This window comes from Rhinolophus hipposideros (assembly GCF_964194185.1).
Source record: "Rhinolophus hipposideros genome assembly, chromosome: X".
Lineage (NCBI taxonomy): Eukaryota > Metazoa > Chordata > Mammalia > Chiroptera > Rhinolophidae > Rhinolophus > Rhinolophus hipposideros.
In genome coordinates, this window is record NC_138046.1 from 67,630,339 (window position 1) to 67,641,339 (window position 11,001).

Sequence of the window (11,001 nt, forward strand, 5' to 3'; positions counted from 1 at the left end):
AGAATAGTCTTAAATCATTCTATAAGTGATAAATCAGCCAGGGTATACAAACTAGGATGATATTGATATCTGTCATCCCACACCTCTTACTGCTTGTTTTCAACTGGTTTGTTTGCTTACTCATAACCTTTATGTAAATCTCACTGTTACTTTTTGAGGGTAGAGGGAATCTCTTGTACTCATTAAATAATAAATGCTTCGTAAGTGTTTGTTTTACTGGAAGGATTTGTATTCTTAGTTGTAAGTAAAAAGTCAATTGAGGGGAAAAGGTGGAGGATGGGTGAAAAGGGGAAGGGGAATATAGTCAATAATATTGTAATAAGTTTACGTGGTGACATATTATTACTAGAATTAGTGGGATGATCATATTGAATGGTTTAAAAATGTCAAATCACTATATTGTACACCTGAAACTAATATAACCAATATAAGATTGTATACCAACTATACTTAAATAAAAAATAAAAAGAATTTAAAAATCCAAAGGCTTAAGAACCAGGAAAGCCAATGGTGTAAGTTCTAGTTTGAGTCTACACCTGAAGGTAGGATAAAACCAATGTCCCAGCTCAAAGGCAGAGAGAGAATTTTTTTTGTTATTCAGCCTTTTATTCTATTCAGGCCTTTATCTTACTAGATGAGGCCCACCCACACTGGGGAAGACAACTACTTCACTCAGTCTACGGATTCAAATGTTAATCTTATCCAGAAACACTCTCACAGACATACCCAGAAGTAATGTGGAACCAAATATCGGGGCCCCTCATTGCCCAGTCAAGTTAATATATATTATATTATTATTGTATTACATTATGTTATGTTATATTATATTATATTATATTATATTATATTACATTATATAAGACCCGGTCTTATTTATACTATAAGACCGGGTCTTATATTAATTTTTGCTCCAAAAGACACATTAGATCTGATTGTATGGCTAGGTCTTATTTTCGGGGAAATAAGCCATACAATCAGCTCTAAAGCATCAGGACTCACTAAATACTGGTTCTCACCTTCATGGTCTCCCACAAGGGTGTTTTTTTTTGTTGTTTGTTTTTTTATTTTTCCCGTAGTGTCACTGGAGACATGGTGAACTGGAAATAATCCACTTTAGCACCTAGCCCAAGTGCCTATACCTGTGTAAGTGGCTATAAGGGAGATCAGATTAAGACAAATGGGCCACGTATGTTTGCTGAATACCTGGATTGGATTGGATATGGAAAGGAAACTGATCCAGAGCTGTTAATGAAACGATTTACAGCTGGTATTGGAAGAAGTGGCAGGAGCCTGTCAGAGGCAGGAAATGCAGCTCTAGGGGCCCCTGGGATAGAAATGTGAATCAAAAAAGACAGTAAAATTAAAATACACACAATAATCTTGGGGAAGTATTTGCAACTTACACACCAAATCAGAAAATTGATTTCTTTGTTATATGTTGTGCTTTTATAAATCTACAAGAAAAAGATGAAGAATACCTCATGATCAACATACATAGACAGGTAATTCATGATGAAGAAATGCAAATGACCAAGAATCCCAGGGACACTTGCTCAATTTTATGAATAATCAAAGAAATGTACATTTTTCGTGTATCAAACTATGACTTTAAAAAAATAAATACAATTCCTGGGACTAGTAAGTGTCCCAGGAAGCAGGCAATTTCATATTAATACAATGCTGAAAGGAGAGTAAATAGATAACGATTTTTCTGGAAGTCAATTTGAAAAACTTCTGAAATGTGCAAAATAATTCAATTGAGAGAAATTAATTTACTAAAGGATAGTATGTAACTTCACAGCATCGCATCTCACAGAGGGCGGTAGAAGCATGTTCAGAGGCTACGCAGTCAGGAACAATCCACCAGATGATACTGTTGAGCTGTTCTAGTTGACATATTACTGCTACCACGTTGCTACAGAGATGAATGGACTTTGGACGGTAGGGCTAGAAGCTCCGAAGCTAGAAACTGGTTGTAGATATCACAATCTGTGCCTTCCCTGAGTCCATTTGCTGCCTGGTTCTTCATATTATTGGCTATTCATGCAAAATATGATGCAGTTTTGGTACTATTTGGTACTACCTTTACAGGAAGGCTCAGAAATTTAGGTTTTGCTTTATTAAGTAAGAAATTTCCCAAACACACAAAAGGTATTCAGAGCTGTTCAGTAGCCAAAATGAATTGTACAAAACCAGCATAGCCATCAATTTGTTCTCTCTGGATTTTATAGTCATCAACATTGGACACTGGTTAGAATAAATAAGAGCCAAAATGAACTATGGTCATGGTGCATTGTTGTCAATTTATCTGGGTAAAAGAATAGCAGAAGGGCTAAGATTCATAGGTTTAAGGGACATTTAGAAAGACTAATTTTGTTTTTATTTCAGATTGAACTTTTAAAACATCATTTTTTTCATATTGTATTTAAAAATCAAGTTGTTTTCTTTTGGTGTTACCAGATGGGAAATATAAATGGTTGAGGGAGGGCTCTAATAACTAAATTCTTGACTTTTTATGAAAGGCATATTTTGTCCTACTGGTTTATCAAACACTTTGTAATGTATTCTGGTTACTTGCCATAGACGAAGATAGGAAATTAATTTATTACACAGAGACCATGAACAGCATATTTTATAAACAATATTTTGTTATCATTATTGATATGTTTATCTCTTTTTATCATCATGCTTTTGTGTTTTCAGTCCATGCTAGTGGTGCTGCATACAAATTACATGATGGCTGGTGTAGTTCCAATCCGGAAATAGAAGAGACCTATGCCATTTCTTTTTAATTTTTGTATTTTTCTATTTAACATGCTAAAACAAGTGAAATTGAGATGGTCTAATATACCCAATATCTATGTCATTACCAATCTTCGAACATCTTCGAACATCTTTGACTTCCTGGTGGCCAGATTGCCCAAACTTAGGTTTATTTAAAAAATTAACATTTGTATAGCAGAATTCCTGGCCTATTTCTTTTTAATCATTTGCCAAGATAAAATGTATGAGTGAGTTAAACATGCTGCTATGGCAACAGCCAGTAATGCCTCAACTACTTCTGCTCAGCTAAGCATGTACAGAGGGCATAGCTGTCATAGTGTTAACACTACCAAGAATAGTCCAGAAAGAAGTTCTAATCTTTCTCTTATTATATAGTCTGTGGCATAAAACTGCAATGTCATAATTCTTTCTGAAGTCTAAGCAGAAATCTCTGCATTAGTTATTCTGCTTTAGTTCCTGAGGTGCCCCTTGCTTTTGTGTACTGGGAAAATTTTGTGCCTCGAATAAATTGTACATGTGATAGACGAAGGGTACAAGCGAAGCCTAGCCAGTTGAAATAGATTTACAATAAAATACACACACACACACACACACACACACACACCCCTTAACCCACAGGGGAAAAAAGGGGGGAACAGTGAAGAGATGTAGTAGTAGAATACAAAAGGAGACAGAAAGGAAAATATTAGAAGAGTTTTAAAAAGTGTATATTTCTAAAGTATTCTGTCCATTCAAAGGCATTTTCCGGGGTTGTGTGTATGGGTAACAAAAAGTTGGTACAAGAAAAAGTAGAGCTGTAGCAGATTCAGAAATATGTCACCTTCTTTAAATTCAAATCTTCCATGAATGATGCAAGAAGTTGTCACCCCAATAAATTTAAAAAAAAGTTTATTATTTATATGAAGGAATATATTGGTTACACCCTAGGTATCTCTAGATACTTTTCAGCCTATTATTTTATTTTACACCAAACGAATATCATCCCTGCTTAGAAGCTATTTCACTTAATGTCATCTCTGAGGAACTTCATATTGAATGGTTATAGTGGGCATCCCAATTAGCAGAGCATCGAGACACTCTGAATTTATAACCATCTGATATTGTTTTATTTCTGTTGCTGGGCAATTTAGCATTCTGTTAGAAAATAATTGTCGGTTAAAAAAGTTGTTATATTGTTAAAAAATAAGAAATACATTTCACTGAGGGTTCATTGTCAGCAAGACAGCATGCTCACGAATTTCAAAAATTGTGACAAAGAAAAAAAAAAAAAATCTGGACATTTTTCAGTTTTGTTTTATTATACATTAATTCTTGATAGAATTGTTTCTGTCAATAGCTGGCAAATAGAAATGACTTCAGGATATCTCTATAGGAAGTTTTCAATTATCTACCCATTGCAGAGTTATCACATGCCCACACTTTGGAAAGCATTGTGGTAGACAATGGCCTGGATCTAATACTTGGTTTCAGAAATAGGCACAACGATGTGTGAATGATAGTTTCAAACTCTTTAGTCACTGTGATGTCTATCAGTATAAATTGGAAGATGAGAGAGCATGAAATACTCACTAATAGTATTCCAGAAAAGGCATACTGCCCAGAAAACACTCCTTTAAAAAGGTGCAAGTTAGAAGAAACAACTTAAGGAAAACATAGTAATAAATTTGTGGAAAATTAGTGATTTACTGTAATCATTTTGCATCATGCTGTTTTGTTATCTTTCTTTTCTTTTTGAAACATATTGTGAAATTGTCTAAATCTATGAAAGAAGGTATACATAATAACAGCAGCATAAATAATATCTTTGCATGCAAACCCAGTTTAAGAAATTAAACTTTACAATGTTATTGAAGTTTATAGTACAGATATAATTTCTTTCTTCCTTAGAGATAATAGCAATAACTTGATCAGTATTATCATGTATTTATTAATATTTCATTTTACTTAACAATAAGTAGCATGTCTTTCATCCTTTAAAAATTTTATGTGTAAAATGTCATGTGTATTTTTCTGCAATATATTTTTAAACTCAGCATTATGTTTGTGAGTCATCTACATTTATCGGTATATCAATAGTTCATTCACTTAACACTGTTGAATAGAATTTAATTTTATAGCTATGTCAAAATGCATTGATCCTGTCTCTATTAATGCACATTCAGATCATTTTCAGCTATTTGTAATTATCAAAATGCTGATATGGATACTGTTGAATATGTATTCCTGGACATGTGAGAGTTCTCTGGGACTGGAATTATAGTGATATGTACATATTACACTCAACTAAAATTTGCCAAGTTACTTTCAAATTTTTCAAAACTAATTTACTTCCCCTCAGGAATTTATAAGAACTGTCTTAGCTCCACAGTATGGCCAACACTTGGATTTCAGACTTTCAAAAGTAAATATTATATTCACATGGTTCAAAAATCAAAACAATATCAAAATGTATACATTGATGAAGTAATTGTTATTAGTTTAAACGCAGAGCTGGAAAAAAGCCAATCACTACAGACAGTTGATGTGAAAGTTGATTCTGTTAAACAGGAAGGAGGGAGCAGTGATAGTATCCTTCAGGAAAGGATGATAAAATAGTAAACGGTGTATCATTGAACCAGTTACTGCTGTAGGCAATCCTGCTGGGAGTCATGAGGTACCATGTGGAATATGCTTCAATATTGTTGGATGGATGAGTGACAGTAGCCCCTGAGGACATTAACTGCTCTGACCCTGAGCTGAGGAATCTTACAGGGCTTAAAAGAAAGTCACCAGTGGAAAGACACAGGCTTTAGGTGGGACTCTATCTATATGCGTAAGAGCTATCCAATGGAGTTCAAGCTGAAATCAGAAGTGATTCGAGGTGATATGGCATAAGATAGCAAAGTGTCTATTATTACAGCACCCCCTTTTCCTTATGTAAAGCATTTCCTAACTCCTACAGACAACCACCCTTGATAGTTTTTTGTATATCCTTAGACATTTTTGTCAGCATGGTCAAGCAAAATGAAAATATAATTTGTTTCCCCCCATTTCTCACATGAATCTTGCTACAGAAGAGTATATTTTGCATTTTTTCTATTAGTATGTGGCAAGATTTCTTATTCTTTTAAGCAGCTGCATTGAATGGATATACTACAATCTTTAACCAGTATATTACAGATATTCAATTGGAGTTTTGTTTTTTATATATATATATATTTCCATTATACTATTACAGTAAATAACCTTATTCATAAGACATTTCATAAGCACACACGTAAAATGTGTCCTCAGTAATGGGACTGCTGGATCCAAGGATAAATACATTTGCAATTTTGGCAGTTATTTCAAAATTGTCTACTAGGAATTCATATCATCCCACGCCCCATGAAGAAAGTATGAAAGAACCTGTTTTCCTACAGATTCACCAACATTAGGTATTGTCATGCTTGTATGTTTTTGCTAATCTCATAGATAAAAATGCTATTACAATGAATTCTTAAACTGCCTGTCTTTTATTATGAGCAATGTAAACTTTCACATCCACTTTATATGTTTAAGAGACAATTGCAGGTTTTTTTATATAGCTGCTTATGCCTTTTGTCTATATTTTTATTGGGTTGTTTGTGTTTATTTGTTTATTTTTCTGATATGTAGATAAAAAGGATAGCTAGAAAGATAGGTAAGTAGGTAGGTAGGTAGCTAAGTAGATGTTAGATATGTAGAGAGACAGACAGATAGGTAGATGGTAGAAAAATAATCTCATACTTGTATGAGTGGCTCTTTTGGGACAATCTCAGCCTATTGATTGTGATGCTATCAGCTATAAATGCTTGGCACACTTATCTGGGCCTCTATTACTTGTGACATGCCTCCACAGAGATTTTTCCTCTTGGAGCCAATGTTGTAACTAGACTGGCCCTTGTAATTCTTATTTTTGCAAGGCACACCTTATCAAGAACCATCAGGGAACTTTGAAAAAACAAGGTTTATTACTCACAGTTTCTGGAGGATACACAACACACCTGGAACCACACAGCAAGGTCATGGTGGGGGAACAAAGAGAGAAGAGAGAGAGAGAGAGAGAGAGAGAGAGAGAGAGAGAGAGAGAGAGAGAGAGAGAGGACCTGGGTTCTGCCTTTATTCAAGTGTAGGGTAAGGTACCTAGGGATTCTCTGGTTCACTCTTTATTTTTCATTTAAAATATAGGAGCAGGAATTAAAGTATAGGAAGGATGTCTTTCAAGTGGATGCCTTGGCAATCAAAAGTTTAATGTCAGGAACATACACTACAATAAAAAAATGCTAATTGTCAGACACATTACAGTTGCACAAAATAACATTTGTCTTTTGACTTTGCTTTGGTGTTTTTCACTATGGAGAAATGTTCATTGTTTTTATGCACCTGAATTTAAGAATCATTTTTTCCTATATATTGAGTCATAATTAGAAAGACCTTTTCCACTCCAGAATTTCAAAGAAGTTTCTCCTATTTTTAGGTAATGCATTTATGGGTTTTTTCTTGTTACATTTATATTTTTTTTCTAGTGGAATTTCTCCTAGTATGCAGAGGTATTAAGCCAACTCATTGTCCCAACATTATTTATTAGGGTGTCCACCTTACCTTTAGGAAAATGCATAACTCACTCTTCTCATGCCCTGGATAAGCAGGTATACTGGATTTATATTGCTGTATAACATATCACCACAAACTTAGTGACTTAAAACAACACATTTTGTTGTTTCATAGTAACTGTGATTCAAGAATCCAGCATATTTTCACTGGGTCCTCTTCTCAGAGTTTCATTGAACTAAAGTCAAAGTGTTGGCTGGGCTAGGTCCTCATCTGGAGGCTCATTTAGAGAAATGTCTGCTTATAAATTCTATCAGGTTTTTGACAGAATTTATTTTCTTAGGATAGAAGGACTGAGGTTTCCTTTGTTATGCCAGTTGTTGGCTAGGGGCTGCTCTCAGCAACAAGAGACCCCTATCAGGTGCTTGCCACATGCCCCCTCCATCTCAGCATTGCAGAATCTCCCAGGCATCACATTCCTTTCATGCCTTGAATCTCTCTGATCCCTCCTTGTGCAACTAGCTAGACAAAAGGATAATCTCCCTATTGTAAGCTTAACTGATTATTAACCTTAATTTTTGCAAAATCCCTTTTGCCATGTAACAACATACATAATAATGAGGATAACACCAGAGGGTGGCGATCAGAGAGACACATTATATTTCTGCCTACCACACTATTTTATATGTTTCCATGAGATGGTCAGTCACATGTGGCCACACAGGGGACACAGGAGAGGCACAGGAAAACAAAGTTTATTATACTCACATGTCCTAGAGAGACAGATTCATTGCATGCCATGAAGGTGCCTCGTGGGGAAGATTGCCAAAGGAGTGGGCTCATCTAAGCAGGTAAGGTGCTGAGAGGGAGAGAGGGAGAGAGAAAAGAGAGAAGAGAGGGAGAGAGAAGGAGAACCCTTGGCAAGGGTCAGTCTTTTTACATTGGTTCACCTAGTCACAACCTGTTTGTGGAGATGCTGAAGCAGCAGGAAAATAAGAAGTGTTAACAATTTACAATACACATGCATGTTTATCTAGACTCCAAACAGATACAGGAAAGTTTACCTGAAAGATGTATTTAATGGTAAACGTATTATTCCTAGTTCACCATTTCATTGAGGATGTAGGGTTTCAAAGGTGCTAGCTACATGCAAAGGCTCTGTTTTATCTCCCTAGTCTCAGTTTTAAGTCCTTGTCTCATGGCCCCTGTATCCATTAAAACACAATGCCCTTAGTTACTCAGATCCCCACATGACATCAACAAAGGTTAATCTATTTCATCGCTATGGTTCCATGATTCTATTTTTGGACCATAGGATTTTTTTTTCATTACTTTCGTGAAACCGTAGCTACACATTTAATTGTGTTTCCTTAGTTTTAACTGAAATTTCTAGCCTTAGAAAGTTTTGTTCTGGTTATCCATTTTACTATCAGGTACAAAATAGGAGTCTCAATCACGCTATTTTACTTTCATTATTATCTAGATTATATATGTTTATACAACTAAATTGTGTTGCATGTATTTAAAAAAATGTAGGCACATAAGTAAATACAACTTTATTCAAAAATAAAGTGTACTTAGAGCCATTGCACTTAACTCACATTTATAGTAATACAAGTTTCAGTTCCTACCATACCCAGATTTCAAATATAGACAATTCTATATTTGTTTTCCAGTCAGCATTTCAAGCTAGCAATTTTTTTTTCCCTATATAGTAGTATCATTTCAAGTGAGTGAAATAACAACGTACTCTTGCAAACAAATTCAGAGATTGGTTGCCAGTCATACCATCTCAGAATATTTTCAATATAGAATCCCTTTGGAAAACATGGTAGCTGCCGCACATGCAAACATGCACACACACACTGTAATTACTATGGGGCAAACAAAGCTTTTTCAAGTTTTATCCTGCAGAAATAACCAGTTATATCTATATGCAACTTGGAAAAGTGGTAGAAAGTGGAAATGGTTATTTGGATAAAAATTGCAACTATTCTATGAAAATTTGCTCATGTCTTATGTTAAGTCATATGAAATTGCTATTATTATAACTTGAAGGATATCAATTATTGGCTACTTCATAAGGTTTAATATATTTAATGTAGTTACTATAATATCCAATAAACATTTGTTGACAAAACATGCATCTCACTTTATTTTATATAGAAGCTATAGTATTTTAAAATCATACCGGCCATTTACTATTTGGTTGTTGTATCTATATTATGATAAAACATTCATGTGGAATGAAATATGTAAACAATTCTCTGGATATCGTATCTACTTAACAAATAACAGCATCTGTTTTATCCACTATTTGAGTAATTATAGTTATGACTTTAGGAAATGTTTGACCAAATGTACTTTTGTGTTCTGATTTATTTTCTAAATAGTTTCTGGTCTATATTTTGTCTAACACAACTGCCAAGACTGTTTAACAGTCCTGAATCCAGGTGTTGTACAAATCTTATCTTAAAGCTAAAGGCCTTAGCCTGTAGCCCAAACTCATGAGAATTTTTGTTGTTTTAAGGGGATCATATTTTGCTCTAACGTTTCTTATTTTATAATCATCGTCTTGCAAGTCTATATGACCTTTGGAAAGCCACAATTAATCTCAGGTTTTTCCATCATTAATAAAATGAATTGGTTGGACAAATTTCTACTTAATATATCCTGGTTCCAATATTGTGCTGAGGCTCTGCCGTCTCCATCGTCTATGGCATACCTGGGCAGGGGGAAGAGTTGGGTGATGTATCCTAATGCATACAAAGTTACATATTCCTCATATTCCGAAATATAATTAATACCATTCTTCCCAGGTCTATTACCTGCAAAAGAAACTCCTTCAGCTTCTGATTCTAAAATAAAGCTCTCAGACATATAAACGTCTCAGGCTACTGATATGTAATTATTGTAGACTTTTATAATAGGATCATATAGTACCTTTTACTTTTCCTACTTAATACTTCAGTTCATATTTTAAAGTAATTATTTGATAGCTATCTTCCTAACGTCTGTTCATATTTAAAATATTTAGATAAATTGGGAACTGCCTGTATTTGTAATTTTTCATGTTAATTAACACAAATGTATTTCATCTTGGAAAAGCACACACATATAATCAAATAAATTAGTCTTAGAAACATGTGCTTTATTTGTTCTTGAGTGAAACATTTTCTTTCGTGAAAAGTTAATTGAAAATATTCTTATTCACAGTAGGTGGTTAAGTTTTAAAATTGCATACTTATAATTAAATAGAACCAAGATGACATTTTTAAAATCGTGGTTTAGACATTTTGTTCTTTCATTTGCACCTTGTATAATATTACAATAGAGCAAATAAACTCCTATTATGTGTGTACCGTTTTATTCCCTTCATTAAAACAATTATTTAAAACAGAAAAAATTAAATTGCCAGTGGTTGTAAAAGAAATGCATTTTGTACAGGTATCTTAAGGTATACAGTTATATCCCATATGTTACTAAAACAGTTACATTTAAATAGCATTATTGCCAAACAAATTTGAAAGAATTATTTCCATATTGCATCAACACTAATGATAAAGCAGAGTCATGCACTCTGTTCTCTCAGAGCCTAGGTCTGCCGGGCAAGGTTGACCTGGACAAGTTTGTGTACTTTAATGTCCTATGTTTTGTAAATATGTG